Source organism: Hirundo rustica, chromosome 6 (genome assembly GCF_015227805.2).
Source record: "Hirundo rustica isolate bHirRus1 chromosome 6, bHirRus1.pri.v3, whole genome shotgun sequence".
Lineage (NCBI taxonomy): Eukaryota > Metazoa > Chordata > Aves > Passeriformes > Hirundinidae > Hirundo > Hirundo rustica.
The window spans coordinates 45517944-45537197 of record NC_053455.1 but is presented as its reverse complement, the minus strand read 5'-3'; the positions used below and the strand labels follow the sequence as shown (position 1 = coordinate 45537197).

At 48.0% G+C, this 19254-nt stretch overlaps 1 protein-coding gene across 3 annotated transcripts in view; it reads left to right on the top strand.

Moving 5' to 3' along the window:
- The first annotated feature begins 2923 nt into the window (after positions 1 to 2923).
- HRAS (HRas proto-oncogene, GTPase) overlaps positions 2924 to 19254 on the top strand; it is a 39870-nt gene continuing 23539 nt past the window's right edge. The window contains exon 1 of one of the 3 annotated variants that reach the window (XM_040065913.1): positions 2924 to 3298. The gene's annotated coding sequence lies outside the window, so the exon portion shown is untranslated. The remainder of the gene's footprint in view (positions 3299 to 19254) is intronic. The other 2 variants (XM_040065915.2, XM_040065914.2) reach the window with 2 other exon arrangements.

Here is a 19254-nt window from a genome sequence, read left to right as displayed (position 1 = left end):
CTGGATGTATTTAAGAATATATCCTTGTGAAGCTAAAAATTTACTGTTACCTACTTTGCTGATGATTTTGATGACCACAAGAAGACCTCTTCATGTTTTTTTGAGTTTTTTACTAGGGAGGAAGAAAGAATAATTCAAGGTAGGTGTTTCTAGTAGAAATCACTCAAAAAAAAAAAAAAAAAAAACCTCTAATTTAAAAAATGTGGCCTTGATATGTAGCTGATGAGGAAGTTCAGTTGCTCACTAAGCTCTTGGTGTGACTGTATGTCACATAGTGGACAGCTAAGTTTATGTCTTGTCTCTAATTCCTCTCTTGCAGATGTTAAAGAGGGGGTGAAAATATCAAGGAGTTAATTTTGCGTCACAGCACCTACAAAAATCAGCAATGTACCTTTACAGACTGAATTTAGAGTGTTGGTACAAAAAGCCATGACAAGATAAGCATGCCTATGAATCATGGCATTCCAACTGCAAACTACATACAGTTTGGTGAAAACAATCATGAAAAATTGAAGGTATGGGAATGATGGAACAGGTTTTCAACTCCACTGCACATTTTGCTTTTGGAGTTTTACTGTGGCAGTAAGGACCTAAGACACTCTCATCTCCCCTTATATTGCTCTGCATGCCAGTGGACCCAGTATTTGATTAGCCTTCCTTTCCTCTCCAAGCAAGGCTTATAACAGTTAGAGCACTGCAAGCCAGAGATTTTCCAGGAATTAAACTCAAGTTTAGAGAAAGGAAGGAATAATATCTGCTCAGAAAGAACAATTTTTTACAAACAGAATGGGCTATGACCTCAGAAAGTGTAAATCTGTACTCTGACAAAAGCAATGGAGTCACTCTGCTTTGCCACAGCTGAGGATCTAGTCCCTGTATTTTTTTATTTTTTTTTTTTTTTTAAAAAAAAAGAAGAAGAGGAAAGAAGAAACTTTTAAGCTATTATCACTCTCAGTGTCTTTGCAAGTCTGTGCCATCACCCCTCTGTGATTGTGTGGCTATGACTCACCAATAGGTGATTCCATCTCTGTCTTCCAGCAGTCTGCAAACAAATAGTCCTCAGGTACCTTACAGCCTGATGTGATCTGGCACTGAAGAATGAGCAAGAGAGAGGTAGTTTCAGTCTCCTCTTCTGGTGTTTCTTGGTTCTTGTAGGTCATTGAGAAGCTCAAGAAGCACGAAACTGAGGTTCCCCCATAGCTGTGACTATTTAACAACTTATTTGGTGCTTGTTTCCTGCCAAGTTGTTCTGGGCCACCTAGGTACCAAAAAATACAAGCCTCTTTTCAGGGTGCTTCAAAAAGCAAGATTTCTGCATGCTCCAGTAGCCTGCCTGCTCGTTAGAAGCGGCTAAAACAAGACGAGACAGGTAGCCCGGAGAGGCGGCGCACGGTGCGTGCGTGTGTCTGCCTGTGGTGAAACCCATCACCTTTGTGTGCGCTGCTGCTCTGCCCTCGGCTCGCTCAGGAGAGATGCTGGCTTTCCGTGAGCTGCGGCCCTCGCTTCTGTGGAGAACTGAGAGGTCATTCAGAGTCAGGAGGGCTTGTTAGAAGCAAGGGAAGAGTTTCGAGGTAGGTTAAAGCTTCAGCCTTTTTGTTTGGACCTGTCTGTTTGTGTGCTGATTTTTGGAAAAGTGCTCTGGCAGGTTTGTTTGCGCTGGTGCAACACGTTTGTGAGACCTGAGAAAACCTGCACAACTCTCTCAACGGGTATCCTTAGAACATGTTTGATCTGTAGTTGCTACAAGCTCTGCAGGGCGTGAGCTTTCTTTTTATTATATGTCAAGTGTAGTATCTAAAACAATGGTTTTTAGATCGATTTTCAGATTACTAAATACTTTTCTACTGGAAACAATAAATTGCGAAAGCGCGCTTCAAACACACGTCCGAGAGAACAGTGCTTTTCCATTACCAAGAATGCGTACCTTATTTGACATCGTATTCTGCATCAAAGTTTGATTACTTCTGCAAGCTGCTGGATAATACGGTGACTGTGCAATCCACTATCCAGTTTCCAAATAGTAATAGGGGAATCACAGTGCCCAAGAGTAGAAAATGTCTGGTGCACGGTGACAGAATGGGAAGGACTGCATTGACAGACCCAATTTCAGGACATGAAGCTTGAGTCCATCAATATTTACTAGCTCTGCTTCAGCATTGCTCCTGGGGGGACCCAAACAGGATCAGACAAGAGCCTTTTGACACGCTTGGACCTTCATCTGAAACTGCAGCAATTCTGTTCAGACAGCACATATCTCTGCTGCTAAGACTAACTGAACCCCATCTGCTTTATACAGAGTCAATTTAGGTGTCTTTTCTTTTGTAGCCTTAATTGCACTTGAATAATTTGGAGTCATCTATTTTTCTAGGCATTTCCAAGGCCAGATAAATGCACCCTGTGAGGCGAGTCTAGCGCATCGCATTATCAGGCAGGACCGTGACTGGCAATCAATCCTACATTTCAGGGGTCTCTGGTCCCGCTCCCCAGAACGCCTCCGTGGGGCGCCGACAAAGGCAGCGCAGCCCCCGGCAGTCCCGCGGGGAAGGGCGGGCTGCAGGAGCGGCGGCCGCCAGGCCTTCCCCTCCCCTCGGGCGCGGGGCGCTCCTGAGGAAGAGGCCGCCGCGGGGCGGGAAGCGCAGACGGGTCCCCGAGGGGAAAGGACACGATCCCGGCGGCTCCCGGGGCGCGGGGAGGGAAAGCAGCAGCGGTCACCCGCCGGGGCGAGGCAGCGCCCGGCCCCCCCGCAGCCGCCGCCGCCGCCGCCACCCCGTGGCCCGCCCCAGGGACCGCCCCGCGGCCGGGCCGCGGCGGGCGGTGGCGGCGGTGATTGACGGGCGGCGCGGCCCACCCGGAGGGCGGAGGCGTCGGGGGGCCGCCAATCAGGGGCGGCGGGCGGGCGCCGAGCGGCGGGGGGGCGGGGCGCGGGCTGGGCGTGTGCCGCGGCCGCCGGCGGGGCGCGCTCCCGCTCCGCTCCCGCTCTCCCCGCACGCACATTGTCCGGGCGCGGCGGCGGCGGCACAGCGCCCCGGCGCCCCGTGCCAATGCGGGGCGGGCGCGGCACGCCGGGGGCGCCTCCACCACCGCGGTGGAAACTTCCCCTCGCCGCCGGGCCGACGCGCGGCTGAAGCCCCCGGCGGGGAGGAGCGGAGCGGGGTTTCGCCCGCCTCGGGGGGCGCCTCGTCTAGTTTGGTTTTTGCTACGTTGGAAGGGCAAAAGCGAATAATACCGTTACCCGGCTTTAAACTTCCGCGCCCTGCTCTCCAGGACGCTCATCCCGCCCGGCGGGGTGGACGAGCCGGTGAGTGACCGCCGGGAGCGGGCCGGCGCTGTGCCGGGGTGGGTGGGACGCGCCGTCGCGCAGGGGCAGCGCCCACCGGCTCGGCGGGGACGAGTCGGTAGCGCCGCCGCCACCTGTTAGCGGGGCTGTTCCCCCCGCCGCCAAGTTCGTACCCCCGCTGTGCTGGGGCTGCCCCCGCCGTGCCCGGGGCGGCGGTGAAAGGGGACGGACCCTCGGCCTGGTGGGCGGCGGCGGGGCCCGGGGCGCTGGGGGCGGTGGCGGCCACCCACCTGCTCGCCTGGCCGCGCCATGACTCTGCTGCCTGGGCGCTGCCTGCCCACCCGAGCCCCTGCAGGCCGCCGGGGTGGGAGGGTGGCGGCGTGCCACCGAGCCACAACCTCTGTACCCGCTTTGCCCTCCGTTCTCTCCGCCCTCCATCCCCTGCCCTCCTTCTGCGCCCGCTGCACATTCCGCCTGTCCTCACCCTCCCAAGCTGCAGCCCTTTTTCCTTCCCCCCCTTGCCGTCCCGCTCCCCTCCGTATACCTTAGTTGCAGCCGCGTTCACCTCCTCTTCTTCGCACCCCCAGTTTGCAGCCCACTGCACCCGTCTTCCCTCATCGCCTTGCATCCCTCACACTGCTCCTGTGGTGCTTCAGAGGGGGAGCTCCAGACTCCCCGCTCTTCGCCAAAGCGGGTACCTGCTGGGCTCTGACGCGCCTCAGGAGAGGCCAGCTCCATGGCGGTGCCAGGCTCGCCAGGCCCGGAGCGACGCGCGGAAGGGGCAGGCAGGTGGCGGAGGTGCAGGTATTTGTGTGCATCTGTGAGCAAGTGAGCGAGGTCCCCCGTTCTGCGAGCATGCGGCTCTGCGGAGCCGGTGACACCTCCCTCCCTCCTAGGGACGCTGGCCGCCGGGGCTCTGCGGCGTGCCGAGGCTGCCTGCGCCCCGCTGCCCTGCAAAGGGTGTCGCGGCGTCCGGGGCTGCGGCGTCTTCACCCCAGCTGAAGGTGCATCTGATGGCTCGCTTGGCCCATACAGGTCCTGACTGGGGTTGTGTTTTAAGTTGCCTCAAGCAGTGGAGCGTGCCTGGAGACAAAAGAGATGAGAAGTCAGAGTGGACTGGCGAACTCTGGAGCTGCTGGAGAAATGCTTAGGACAGCTGGAAACAGGACTGTGCAGCAGGAATAGCTTGTTAAGCCATTGCATGGCAAGTCAAGCCATTGACTGTTCCAGTGTCCCAAGTTGGATGGTCGTATCTCTTGTAGCTTGTGATGTGCAAGTTGCTCCTGGGTAGGTCTTTGAAATGCAGAAATGGTACAAACTCCTGGTGAGGCTGTGTCTCGATGTACTTCAGTCTGGTTGGCATGGGTAGGATGTGCAGCTTGGAGCAGGAACTCGTTTTGAATGGAGGAAAGCACATGAGGTTTGGTGTGGGCTCAGCTAAAGAGTTGCTGTAGTCAGAACTGCTGATGTGTTTATCCTTCACAGCTCTGAAGTATTTTAATTCTACAGCTGGTGATTTTCCCAAGTGTTTTTAAGACAGCCATGACTGAATCCATGTGTACCCCTCTGTTTGTCTGGTCCTTTCCTTCTCCTTGTAAAATGTTTTTCCTATGTGATTAATAATGTGCCAACTGCTTCGTTTCAGCACTGGGGAGGCTGATGCTGATTGATTTCCCCGTTCAGTCTTCTCGGTGGGTCTGGAGGCTGATGGGTGTTATCACTGCAGAAAAGTCTGCTTTTGGGTGGGAGCTGTCAGCATGTCTTTTTTTATCTCGGCAAACCTCTTACTTCTTTTAATTAAAAAGAGATGAAGTATGCGTGGTAATACCCTTCATGTTTACATTAAAATGATCTTGTAATTAGCAATAATTATCTCAGTTTGGGATATTGCTGAGATATTTAAACAGGACTTATGACCTGAGGGACACTCTTCCGGCCCCAGGGAGTTGCCCTTGTTGTGGTTCTCTCCTGTGGTGAATTTGATTCTTGGCTGCTGCCAGTGGTAGAGGTGGAACAGCAGTGGGAGTGTTCCTCTGATGTCGGCCCAGAAAACCATGGCCACAGTTTCCTTACAGAGCCTGGTTTTGCTTCCCAGGGCTCCCTGGCACCGTGTGTGTGGAGATGGGCTGCCTTTGATGGCTTTCACCCCGTGGTCTGAGGATTCTCAAGGGGACCTTGCTATTGTTTTGGGGGAGGGGGGATTAAAACAAGCTGAAAAATTGCCAACCGACCTTTTTCTTTTTTCCTGGTCCTGATAATGATAATGTGGGAAGCTTTTTCCTGCGAGAGTAGAGATCCTGAGGCATCCTTGTCCATCTTTCACCTGACTTCCCTTCCCTTTAAGAGAAGGAAAGCTGAGCTCAAACACAAATATTTCCTTCCAGGCTGGATATGGCTCCCACTGCCTCCCCTCCTGCTACCAGTGCACCCCAAATTTACCTTTCTGTTAGGCTGCCCTTGGAGCTTACCAGGTTTTCTTGGGGTAAAAAATCTTTATGGAGTAGAAAAGTTGCATATTGGGGAAACATTCAACAAAATAAAATCAAGACAGAAGGTACTGCCTGTAGGGATTCCTTGTGGGAGGGTGGTGATCTTCTGTCTCTCAAAATGAGTTATACAGTATGCTGTATTTTTGTCAGTTCAGGAAAAGCAAAATGGTTGTGCTTCAAATAATCTTTAATTGTAATTTATTCCCAGCTTTCTATTTTAACATTCTTGAACTGTAAACTTAGAACCAGAGCTTATTAAGCAGGAGCTAAAAATGTTGAATGTATGTTTGAATTTTACTTGTATTAATTTAATAATATATTTGTGACATGATCCTTGATTGGCTCTATACCTGTCTGAAGACCACAAAAGAATGTTAATCAAATTATTTGACAAATACGGATGAGATTAAATGAGTGATCTATTTGCCAGCTGCTGTTCAACTGATCTGCCATGGCATGTTCCTTGTTCTCTTATCCTTCCCTTCCATTTTTCATTCCTTTTTTGTATGGTTTATCTTTTCCTGAACTGTCCCTGGTATCTGTTTCATTTATCTCTTTTGTGTCATGGTTTTCCTTCCATTCTTTCTTCTGCCTCTTTCTTGAACCTCTCTTTCGATGCTTTTTGAGTCTAATTTAGCCTTTTTTCCTCTCTTTCTCTACCTTCCTGGTGGAGTTTTTTATTGAGCACTTCACAGTCAGCTCAACTAAATCTGGTATGTGTTTAAACCCATAAAAATGTAAAACTGAACCCAGACTGTGTGTGAGTATGAAGATGTTTGCTTGGTGGTAATGCTTCTCTGCTTCTCCCCGTGTTTTCTGGCTGTTGCAGGAAGGGTGTTCCTGCAGTTCTGGAGGTTTTCCCCAGCTCTCATTTTTGCTTATGTTCTCCTTATGCCTCTTTCAAAAGTGAATTTGACTTTGTATCTTAAAAAAGCAACCAGGATTCAACAGCAGCCCTTGTGTTGTTCCCTGGTTGTGTATCTGTATGCAACCTCCTTCCATCTGCTGTCTGACCAAACCCAGCCTTCCTGCCAGGCAGTTTTGCTTTCCTTCTGGCATCATCCTTCCTTCCCACTGGATTTACAGCCAGGAGGTGTCTTTCAGTAGGGCAAAATGAACGAGTGCTCTGGACATTTTCTGGTTTAACTATTACTTGCAGAGTCTGTATGAAATTCAGGTTGAGGGTAGGTGGCAAGAGGTGAACAGGTCATTGTGCAGGTTATAGTGCATGACCGAGCAGTCACAGTACTCAACTTTGATCTAGTATTCAAAAATGAAAGTCTCTTTAAAAAGTGAAGTTTCTGTTATAAAGAAGACTTGGTTTGCTTTGTGGTTTGGTTTTTTTTTTTAACCCCTGGATGAAATCTAGGGGAGGGGAGGATAATTCAAAAACAGTGAAAGGAATAGAAAACCTTGTCTTTCAGGGGAGGAAATTTGCTCTGCCTTGGAAATAAAGCTCAGGCAGTCCAGAGGGGTGTGATGGGAGTGCTCGGAGTGCGTGATTTTCCTCCGCTGATGGTTGCAGTGATGTTGCAGCAGTGCATGAGCTAAGCTGTGTATGTCATAGCTGTCTGCCTGAAGTACTGGGAGTTATGCCACGATGACCCCTTGTACCCTGAAGGAGAGGTCTGTGCTGTGCTGAAGTGAACAGTTCCACCTCTCCTCTGTCTTCTGAGGGGGTTTGGGTAGCACTCAGGTGCACTGATACAGCGAGCAATCCAGGCAGCACGTTGTTGCAAAGCAGAATTGATTGGGGAGGATGGAGCCAAGACGACTATTCGTTTACAGTTAATTATTTACTGCAGGGAGAGAGAGGAGCTGATGATGTTTGGTTTATAATTACAGATATCCAGAGGTAAATACTTCAGGATGATCTTGTTTATTCTGTGTGTTACTAGCTATTTCTCTATAATGTGGGGCTAGCACTGTTTAATGACTGGCTCAGTAAAACCAAAACCCCGTTACCAACTTCTCACCAGTGGAATATGGTTCTGTAGCTTCCTGTGTGTGGTGCTAACTGACCTGAATGCCTACAGAGGGAATAGTCTTTTCATGCTTACTGTCTTAATGCATAGCCTGCCTGTGGTACCCATCTGACAGCAGTGTGGGCTCTTGGAACAGCTGACCTCTGTGCTGAAAGATGATTTTGTGGTTAAAGCCACAGGATTGTGAGCTGGGGAGTCCTGACCCCCCATCTGGCATTGGCTAAGCTGGTTGCTTATCTCACTGGACTTTTCTTTAGGAGGGATACTGACCCAGCAGATAACTAGCAAATATCCAGCCTATCTGCTAAAGGGGTAGGATGCCCTGGGTGAGGCAGTCTGATAATGCAGAGGCAGTGGCAGCCCAGGTACCTGAATACTGCATTGCTGTGGGCCAAACTTAAGGAGAATTTTTCCTTTTGCATTGCTAAATCCATTATAGATCAGACTGCTCGTATGCAAGTTAAATTCAAGAGCTGGTGGAGCTGAGTTTAAACGTGTGTGTGTGGGAGCAATAACTTGACAAATACAAAAAAGAGATACTGCTGCAATGTCTTTGGGAAGATGCCTGTACGTCTTCTGCTTGTTTAGCATCCTTGAGAGAACAGCAGACATGAGGGAGAAGCTGTGGCCTGTGAAATGAAGAGGATGTTGTGCTTTTACTGGGAGAAGAAGAGGAGCAAGATCCAAAAAGCCGAGGAGTAGGAGTGAGATGAGGGATGCAGGTGTGCACAGCGGGGGCTGCTCCAGGCTGCCCTGTTCTCCCTGCCGAAGGCTCTGCAGAGAGGGAAGCAGGGAGGAGATCAGTGGAAAAAGGCATTGTGGAGGCTGCTGCTTTGCAGTGGTGCGTTGGCTCTCCTGCTGATCAGGGCTGAACTGAGGCATGGCTGGCTGGCAGTGGAAATGCATGGGGCCATATTCCCTGTGAAAGGAAAACCAGTGAAAGATCTCCAAAATCTGGCCAGTAAGTGCTTGTGCCTGAGGCAAGCTGGGATCTTGTTTGGAGGCTTGCTGAGAAGTGAGCTCTGTTCATCAGCAGTTTTTTGGGGTAACAGGCAGCCATCGTGTCAGCCTGCTCCAGGATCACATTGAGCCCTCTGACACTCCGTGCTGTCTTCAGTGATTCTGTGGCTTACATCCAGCTCTATTCAACTTGCTTCAAACCATGTGTATAGAATAAGCTTGAATGTATAAATTTGGAGCCTGCCAGTGATAGATTCCATCCCACCCCAGATAGCCCCTGCAGCAGCCAGAGCAGTATTCCTGGTGTGGCACTAGGTCCTCTGTTTCTGTAGTGATTGTAGCAGCCGTGCTCCTTCCCTGTTGATGGCTTTGCATTGGATGTCAGGGACTTAATGTTATGTGAGGGACTGGAATTCATTCTTCAGAAAAAGGCTGGGCCTGAGAAACCAGGCTTTGGTTGGTATGATAAATAGATAAAACAGTAGTTGATTATGTTAAGTAAACATCACTGTTTCTCATATGGGACTGATCCTGGCTTTGTGTGTATGCTAATTCTGTGGTTAATTTTTTTCATTGTCTCCCTTTGGATCTCTGTAGATGCAGTGGCTTCTTTTGGGTCCCACTCTGTTAGACTCCTGCTATGAACAGCCCAACTCTGCTTTGTAGGATGCAAACCTAGCAAATACTGGTGAGAGCAGGAGATACCTCCTGCCTGGTGTGTGCATGCACACTCCTTGCTTCCCCTCCTTGTGTGCAGAGGATGAAGACATAACCTTACAATATAATCTTGGTCATGCAAGGTTTCTCCCACTCTTATTTCTCCCGGCCTTTTCCTGATTTGCATGATATTGTAAGAGGCCAGTCGGCTTTTTCTGGAGGGCTTGTCCCAGTTTCCACACAGGTGAGTGGTCTGCTCCCTGACCTGCTTCGACAAGCATGTGCTGCCTTCTTGCTCCGCTGATGTGGGAGGCAGGGTGAGGATAAGTGCCGGGGGCTAGGCAGGAGGAGGACATGGCCCTGCCCGTTGGTGGTGTCACCTCCCATCTGGCAGTCAGTGTAGCTGCTGAAGGATGAGGAGCTGCACACAAATCCCTGCTTCCCTTTCATTGTTCTCCTGGGGTGTGGGGTGGTTGTACTGGAGTCTTAGAGGGTCAGATCTGCTCTCTCCTCCTAAGAGTACAGCTACGTGTCCTCCATTCTGCGGTACTCAGTTGCAGCTGGTGGCTCTGTAGCTGTTCTGGGGGCCCTGTAATTTCTAAATATCAAGGTGTTGATTCTCAAAACACATGCACTGGAAAGAAATTACTACCATCACCATGGTGGAGGTAGGAAACAGAGGTGTGAGAGAGTCAGATGTAGACCTAGAAAAGTGCTTCAGTCCCTGCTTTTCCACAGAAACAAGGCTATGTACTGGTGTGTCTCATAGTCACAGGGACATGTGCAGGGTCTCACCAGGTCCATGGCAAAGCAGGGTGGTAGATCATGAGGGTGGAAATCTCTGATTCATGAGCAAATTATAGTCATCTGATCCCCACAATTACTGTACCTGATTATCAGGGGCCTGATAAGATGTCCTCTGCTTCACATTCCTTCTGTGATGAACACATTCATCTGTGTTCAGTAGACGTTAGTTTATACCTCTGCTGTTCCTCTTCCTCTGTGGTGTATATCTCAAGCAGCCACCCTTTTCCAATCTATGAAGTGTCCAGGCTTGGCTGCCCCTCATATCTGCTAGAAAGTGAAAAATGGCCAAGTATCTGCCAGCGCCTATAGCTGGGACACACACCGGGCAGGGAGAGGAGAGACATTATTACAACCCCTTGTTTTACAGCTGGGAACTGGGGAATGAAAATTCACATTTACAAGAGGAGCCTAGAGCAGAGCTGAGAACAGAAATTGTTGTCCTAGTCTGGCACTTCGACTGCAAGGTCAGCTTCCCATTTCCTTTGGTAACTGATGACTGTCAAAAGGTTCAGCACCCAGCTGTTGACGTGTTGCTAATCTGATTTTCTGATGAGATAAATGCTTATCACAGTGAACTCTGAGAAGGTGGGGGTTTGTTTTTTGTTTCCTTTTATCATTTCAAGCAGGGCTGTCTTGACTGTTACTTTAATATTTTAGGTGTCTGGTCTTAGAAGTGATGTGAGTGGAGGGCTGGGATGGCAGTCCTTTGCATGTCAGTCTTCCAGGCTGTAAAGTGGGGTTTGTGTCTGAAGAAATGGATAGACATCTGCTGGTAAAACTGAATGTCTTGTTAGGAGTTGGAAAAACAGTAAGAAGATTTGGTCAATTGAACAGAAATTTCGGAGGCCTCTGGATGGGGATTGTTTTTAAAATCAGAAGGCTTTAGTATCTTGATTTTTTGTTGGTGGCAGATGATTGCAAAATGGGCAATCTCCTTATTGGTCGTCTGCATCAAGGCGCTTTTTGTGGAAAGTTCTAAAAACCAAGATGCTGTTAATTGACCAAAAATTTGAGGTTAAAAAAAAAAAACAAACCTTCCCAGGGAAAAAAAAAAAAAAAAAGTGGGTTTCTTCAAGAAGCGAAAGCCCTTTCCTTTTTTTTTTTCCCAAAGCAGTTTCTGAGGCACCTAATCTAATCTTTCCAAAACAATTCTCTGGCAGCCAGGGCTCACATGTTTTAAAAAACAGTGTAGAAAGGAATGTATCGTGACAGTTTAATTTGTTGCTGAAATATGCTCACCTCTGGGGTAATTCAGAGCAACTGTGGAGGGGATGATAAACCTCTTCAGGATGGAAGGTGAGCAAAGGGAGGCTGCTGAGATGAAACAGTCCATTGTAGAGGTGTAATTCCTGGGATGCAGGTTTGTCTTTCTCCTTTGAATCTAATGAGACTGTAGCCTGTTCAAATATTCTAAACAGGGCAGTTGTTGCTGAGTCCTTGCTGTGGTGGTGATTCTTTGAGGGAGGTGGTAGGGAAGAGGCTCTGGTACTAGCTAGCTTTAGAGATGGGGGAGGATTACAGCCCATAAGGTATGGGTCCCTGGCTGGGGATTTGTAAAGGCCTAGGGCAGCTAGTTGGGTTTTGTAGTCACTGATTCATGGGTGCAAACTGAGCTGTAAAAGCTGGCTTGAAATTTCTACTGTTACAAAGGAAAAACAAGGCAGTTGCCTTGGAAGGGGAAAACAAGGATGCTCTTGAGAAGGCTAAGGAAAGTGCTCCTGAGTTTTAGTGGAAGATGTACAGTTAAAAAAAAGGTTGTATAGAGTAGCTTATCTGAAGTGTGCTCCTTCTGAGGAGATGGGAAGCTGAGTGCCTAGGAGAGGGCTGGGCTTTCTCCGAGCACACTACCCCAGTACATAGGGGTTTTTTTGGCAGGCCCTGCAAGTGCATTGTGACAGGGTTGTGGGGTCTTGTTCAGATTCAACTGAAGTTGGTTGAACTCTATTGACTGCAGTGGCTGGGCTGGTGGGCAGTGCAGCATCTCTCAGGTCAGGTTCAGGTTTTCGTCTCCTTTGTTTCAAAGTCTGTGCACCTGGAATTAGTTTATTCAATTTTCAGCTTAGGGCAATTTCAGAAGAAATCCCAGAGGAGGAGAAAAAGAACGCTAGCACCTGAACAGTTCAAAATAACCAAATGGGTTGTGTTGAGGAACTGGGATGTGACTGGCAGCTGCTCTGTGGAGGTGGACAACCAGCAGTCACACTTTCTCAGCATGGCTTGCTCTGCTGGGGCATTGGGAGCAAGTACTGTTGGGATTAGAATGCAAAGAGATAATGTTTAAAATCTGAGGTAGGAGCCTGTGAGCTTGGTGACAACTGCATGCTGGGGTGGAAGAAAAAGCTCTGCCAACAGTAAGTCACCCTTTCATGGAGCTGAATTAAACTTCTCATTTTTTTCTGAACCCTTCAGTTCAGTCCTACCTTGGTGAACGTTGTGCAGTCTCTTCTATGCTTGCTTTTTCCCCCTATTTGATTTGAGGGCCTTTTGTAGCAACTTATCCCCCATGCATCCTGTTATCAGGGAAGTTATTCTGCCTGCAATCCCCGTCTGAGCTTAATTTTGTTATTTTCTGTAGCACAAAGGCTGATGGCTTCACAAATCTGAGAACACCTCCTCCATCTCTCCCCTGGCCAGCCCAGCAGCATGACAGCTCCATTTAACGTGTGGCATCTGCTTTGGCTTCCTGCCCCCAGACTCATTATTTTGCGGTTGTCTGCATCAAGCTCCTGTGTTGCCTGCCCCAAAGGATTGTATATCAGCAGTCGTGAAAAGAAGAGTCCTCAAGGGTGGCCTGTAAATCCCAAGCTTCTCTACTAGAAGAAATTGCAGTCCTCTCCCATGTCCTTGACCCAGCCTTGCTGCATGTGTTCATCCTTCCCTTCTGTCATGGTACATCGCTTGACAGGCACAAAGTGAGCCTTGCAGGCTCTCTGGGTTCTCACGGCACAAGGTGTTTGGTGCTTGGGATGTTCTCCTTTCTTCACCTGCTAACACAGAGGCAGGCTGAGACCTGCAGCTCTGTCTTCTCTTCAGCCATCCCCCAAAATTATTTGGATCGTCATTACAGGGAAGGTGGTGTGAAGTTTTCTTGATGGTAAACACTTAAGGGCATGGGCCTCTCATCTCCCACTTGAAGTGTAGTGTTACCCTCAGGCCTTGGGGACTGAAATGCTTTCATGTTAGGTGCAGGGCTAGATAGTCTCTCTCTGAAAATCTTACCAGCAAAGTGCAAGATGGGGAAGGTCAGGATGCAATTCCCCTGTCCAGATGTTGGCATCTAACATCCCAGCCCCTCTGTCCGCCTATACACGCAGCAGAGGAAATGAGCACTTCCACCTCATTGTAATGCAGGTGGAGACCTGAAACAGTTCGGACAGACTGTGCCTGTCTCTGCTCATGCATGATAGAGGCTCTGGGTGATGGGCTCTTGTGGACATATCTGTGCTGTAGGCGAGATGAGCCCCACCTTGACTTGCTGCACTGAGCGTGCTGAGGTAGCACGAAAAGGAGGCAAGACTGTCGAATGTGATCTGTCCTTGGCTGTGTGATCTGGTAAGCATGTTCATCTTCCTTTGGTCAAGAAGCTACCCTTCATTTTGATTCCCTGCTGGCCAAGAGTGGAGGAGGGGGATGTCATCCAGACAGCAGCTGGGAGACCAAGTTAAACACCTCTCAGAGGTGCTCCTAGGGCAGAGCTCCAGTCCTGTCCCAGCTCTGGACCAGGGGATATTTTAACTGAATGAAGGCAGAAAGTGTAGGTACGAATGGAACAGTTTTGTCCTTGGCTAATCCTTTCCTACTGAGGCCTGGTAGCTGCTGACATAGGTCAGGAGTTACTCGGGTACTTCTCAGGAACTCCTGACCTCCTCCATGTGCCCAAACAGGTATTGTATTGGAGTGGGGAAAGACAGTTCTAAATCTGGAGCTGAAACAATGGCATGGGGACTTCAGTAGGGGATAGCAGCAGGAGCCCTCCAGTGCCTCAAAAAAGGCTGCATGTCTGGGTGTTCTAGGCTTGGTGGGTAAAATTCTGTCTGTTAGGGGAAAGAGACCCTTTTTCCTAACCCTGAAGCACTGCTAAATGCCATATTGTGGCTTTGAGGATGATGGAGCGAGTTTCTGTAGATTATATCCCATTTGACCTGAACCTTCATGGTTTCTCTCAAGACCCCTGGCATGGTCTGTAGGGAGCAGATTGGAGGAGACCTAGAGCTGTTCTTGAAGGAGCTAGAAAAATGAAGTTGAGCCAACTGAAAGGAATAAAGCCTGATAGCCCGAGGAGGATTTTCTTGACTGGCTGAGTTTCCCCTTTGATTTGGAGCACTTGTCCCGTCATGCCTTTTGCTGGGGAAGAATTAGCCCGGTGGCAGAAATACAGTATACTGGGCGTTTTGGGAGTGAGAAACCTGTCCGCAGCAAGAGCCCACAGAGCTTGAACTCAGCATCTGAGTCCCTGTGCCGACAGCTGGTTGCAAGGCTGCTCAGTAGGGGATGGTGCCATGCCAGAGTCTTTACCCTCCATCTCATGCCTGTGTTGTCAGCATGATTCAGTGCTACAACCCTGAAGAAAAAAAGTGTCAGTTTTATAGCCCAATTTTTCGTTGCAGTTGATACTCATGCTATAATTCCCATCACTTCAGACACCCATTAAATGCTGCTCTGGAGAGTCTGCCTAGTGTGTGCACTGCAGTCATGTCAAACTTTACAATAGCAGGAGGTCTATTAGAGGTGAAATTTCTGGCTGGTCCTAGGTGGGAAACACACATACTGTGTTACAGAAAAAGGCAAAAAATTACCTTATATTCCATTATGTGGTGTATTTTCCTTACTTCACAGTGCATCTGATCTCTCCCTGATGTCTTTCCTGGCTACATGTGTCCACCACAAACTTTGTACTTTTCATCTCATGCTTCTAGGGAACAGAGAGGGCAAGTACGAAAATCCTCAGGAGGTTTTTAATTCAGTAAGGAAGGTATATCAGGGCTTGCAGTTACCATATGTTTTCTCTCTGATACTTTCCTTGTTGTCCTTTCCCTCTGACCTTTGGTACAACAAACAGCCGACAGTGTTTGAAGAGCGTCCCAACAGAGAGGTACCTGGCACAGCACCGGGTTCCTGCAGCTCCCGTGCGTTCCTAGGTACGTGCTTAGGGCCGGCCTTTTGCTGGCATCAGTCTGCTGCTGGCTGGATGCACTGTGACAAACCAGTACTTTTTACTTGTTAATTTTACCACCGACAGCACGCTGGTTGCCTTGTCAACAGGAGATGGTTTATAGGTTTCTGGAAGATTTGCAGCAGTGTCACTCAGCTGTTTGCTCTCCTGGTTGAACAGGTGCAGGGATGTCTTTGAAAGCTGGCAGGAGAAACCAGCATCCCTCCCTCCATCCCTCCCTTTCACAAAGGTTTTGTAACTATATGAACTTGTAACTAATTTTCTTAACTCCGTAATAGCATGTATATGTAATTTAATTTAGGCAGACAAGACCTTATCAAGCCTTGGGCATGGGAAATTGTGTAATACCATCGAATTGCCTTTTGTGTCCATGGTAGACCCTTACTGCACCGAAAACTTCCTTAAGATTTTACCTTTAGGGTGGGAAGAGAATTCCCATCGCATGAAACCCGGTTCCCTCCCGTAGTCCCCCAAAGGCCGCTTTGGTTTCTGATTCTGCTCTGCAAATACTGTCTAGTGGTTTCAGACTGGATATGAATTTGGCTGATATTATTTCCCCTGTGAAGGCTAGAGCAAGGGAGAGAAAACTAAAGTAGCTTGTCTTAGCCTGAGTCAGCACAGCAGAGCTGCGAGTTTCTGTAGATCCTAATGAAAGGTCCCTGCCTTATCTGTCTTGATATTTTGCTGGTTGCACAACTTGCACGTCTCATAGATGCAAATATTTTCCTGGGGTTGGCCCTGGTTGCCCAAGGAGGGTGTTTGTTCAGATTCTCATGCTTTGCAATTAATATAAGCTTCTCAACTCCGTGTGAGAGAAAGAAAGGGAAGTGGTGCTAAGTGCTTTGTGTTTTTTTTTTCCTCTCTCGGTATTGTTGTTCCTCACCAGCTGGCTACTTTGAAATGAGCATGTTGTGGTTTTTTCCATAAGGAGCAACGTGTTGCTGCAGATTCAGCTTTGGGGAGGTTGTGGGAGCTTTTGTCCGCTGGCGCTGCAGCTGCTGCGGGCAAGGCGCAGACTGTACGTGGTGCCGTGGGTGCTGTGCCTACGAGCCTGGTGTGGCTGGAGGGAATGCCAGCCCAGCCGAGCGCAGGATCCTTCTTTCCCACTGCATTCCCACACTCACTCAGTGGTGCCTGGGAGATGCGAGTCCTACCCTTGCTCCAGACACCGTGCAAGAGCAGCAAAGTTCATACCATGGGATGTTGTCAAAGGAATGAGAACCTGTTTCTAGTAAATACCTTTTCTCTGCCTCGTTTAGCTATGGCAGCCTTATCTTAAGAGGGCTGTATGAAATGTACTTGTCATGGCTGTGTCAGGCACCCACACAGCCCATGGAGATATCTTGCATGTTCTCTTCTGAGCTACTGGATGAAAAGTGACTACTTTAGAGGGCAAATTGCCTCCACGGATTAAGAAAAGGGATCTAGTTCAGACCTAGAGAGCACACTTCATGTTTAGGTACGGTGGGAAACCTTTGAGTGAATTTCTTGAAGTCTGTGTTCATTATGTTTTTCAGAATACTCTCTGAACTTGTATTTTTTGTTTTGTGCTCTGCAAAAGCAACAATTCCTTTGGGGCTGTAGAATAAAGGATAAAACACTTGCTTAAAGTGTATGCTTGTAGAATAAAGAATAAAACACTTGCCTAGAGTGGTGTGGGGAAGTGGTCACCCTATAAAGCTCAGCATGGGCCATTGGCTGTGTGTTTCACAATGACCTTGCCAGTCACACTGGTGTTGTCTTATGATCATGCAGCCACTTGAAAGGGAGGGAAAAAAGGCCAACTACATCAACTTTTGTATCTGATAAGGGTTTTGACTGTTAGGTTAATTCAGATTTCCTGTTCGGGTTGACATAGTATGTCCTGAGTTTGATCAAAACTGAGGAAGTAAGGGAAAATGAAGCCTGTGGCATGGCAGCCACAGCTTTGAACAGCTCCTTTATGGAAGCTCTCCATTTGGGCAAGAAATACTAACCTCAAATATATTTCCCTTCAGTGCAAGTCTTCACCCTCTCTGTCCTAATCTTAAGTCTACGGGTGAAAGGCAATAATGGTAGATCCTAGAGCCTAATCAGCCTTTGATGAAGGGAATTGATTAAGAGCGAGACAAGCTCTACTGTTTTTAAGGATGGATGGATTGTGAGGCTAAGTTGACAAACTTTCAGTCTTCTGAGCTCCATTTTTTTCCTTGCTGTTGGAATAAGAATTTTTATCTTGTGCTAATATACTCACATTACAAACCATTGCAGCTTGTCTTTTTGCTTGAGTAGTGCTTCAAGTTAAAGTTGGCTGGTTTGACCTGTGAGATGGTGGTTTTCTGTGGGATTTTTCCATTTTTAGAAAAAGCTTTTTACAAATACTTGATTAATTTCTTTAATTTTACTTCTTCAACTGAGGTTCCTATGTAGGAACAATGAGAGCTGTGTAGGAACTGTACCCACTACATCATGCTGTGGCCTTGAAGGTTTGTTGTGGGGACACATGTGGTCCTCAGGGTGTTGCTTTTTGAAAATAATAGGATTTTAAGGGAGAAACCAAGCAGCAGTTTATTTCTAGCTAGGTGTGAATGATGTACAAAATTGAGAGACTGCTGGATGTTCCTTAGGAGCCCTGAAAAACAACACATGGTGAGCTCCACTACCCACCTGTAAGTGAAGAGGGAGCTTTATTAGCACATCTCCCCTGTTCAAAATCTAACTGGCACCGTGTCTCTGCTAAGCTCCTGTGAAGGTACGTGATCATGTTTGAGATCTCACAATATTGGCAAGACTGTAAAAATTCAGAGTTCAAGTTTAAGCTCTGAAGTTACTCTTCTAAGGGAAGAGGATTTTGTCATACCAAGGATCTGAGGAGAGTACAGCCTCTGACTGCAGATACTCTTGGGGATCTCTGCTCCCTTAAGGAAAAAAAAGCCAACCCCCAAACCACCAGAACTCTGAAAGAGGTTCCTGTCCAAAAGTGAAGATTTTCTGTAGTTTTTCCAAATGACTGTTTCCTCAGGGGGATTATTTTCATAGCTTGTACGCAATTCTTTAATCCAGCTCGAAGCCCACAAGACAGATGGGGTCATGACAAGAGTTAGGAAGTTTGCATGATCTTATTAGACTGGATCATCTTTAACAGTGCCAGATCACATCACCTGTCCATTTCTTGCTTTTTCCAAGCCACTGGGGAAAGAAATCAAACCCCTACCAGCCTTGTGACATTTAGCATTACTGAAACACTGTTGCAGTCTCGAATGGTCAGCAAAGTGCAAATTTTGTGGGTGTGGGTGAGCAGAATTGGAGAACCTCAGGTCTCAGCACACAAGGGACCAGGCTCCCACTACTTGAACAGTGCCTTTGTAGCTGTTACAGTCTGTATTTATAGTAGCAGACCAAAAAAAGCCTGAAGGTGTGAAAAAGGATGATGCAGCCACCAGTGTGAGCAAACTTAGGTCTTTCGGTGCACATCCCACCATCTCTATGTCATCCCAACCTTGCCTGGAGCTGCTTTTAGTGGTATTTGCTGTGGCCCAAGAGGTAGTTGTATGAGCTTTTAGGTGCCCTGAGGTCCAATTTTCAACCCCCTTTCCAGAGATCATGGCTTAAGTATCAGAGCTTCAGTTCTTGTGTCTTTGCTGGTGCTTCTGAGGGCAGGGATGACCAATTGAATAAAAGGTCGGGACTCATTCACTGGGGGCTGATGGCAAAAGGTGGTAGCACGAAATACTCCCAGTCAGTGATTTGCAGAGTGATGTAGGTCGTGTAACAGATCTTCATACACGTGGCATTTAGAACAGCATATAGAAACTATAATAATTTTGCTTGTAATAATAAAGTTGTATTAATTATATGCTGGGGAATTGAAGGCAGATGCTTGGATTTTTCCCAGTGGGCTGAAGGGAAGTTCAGATTTTGGTTTAT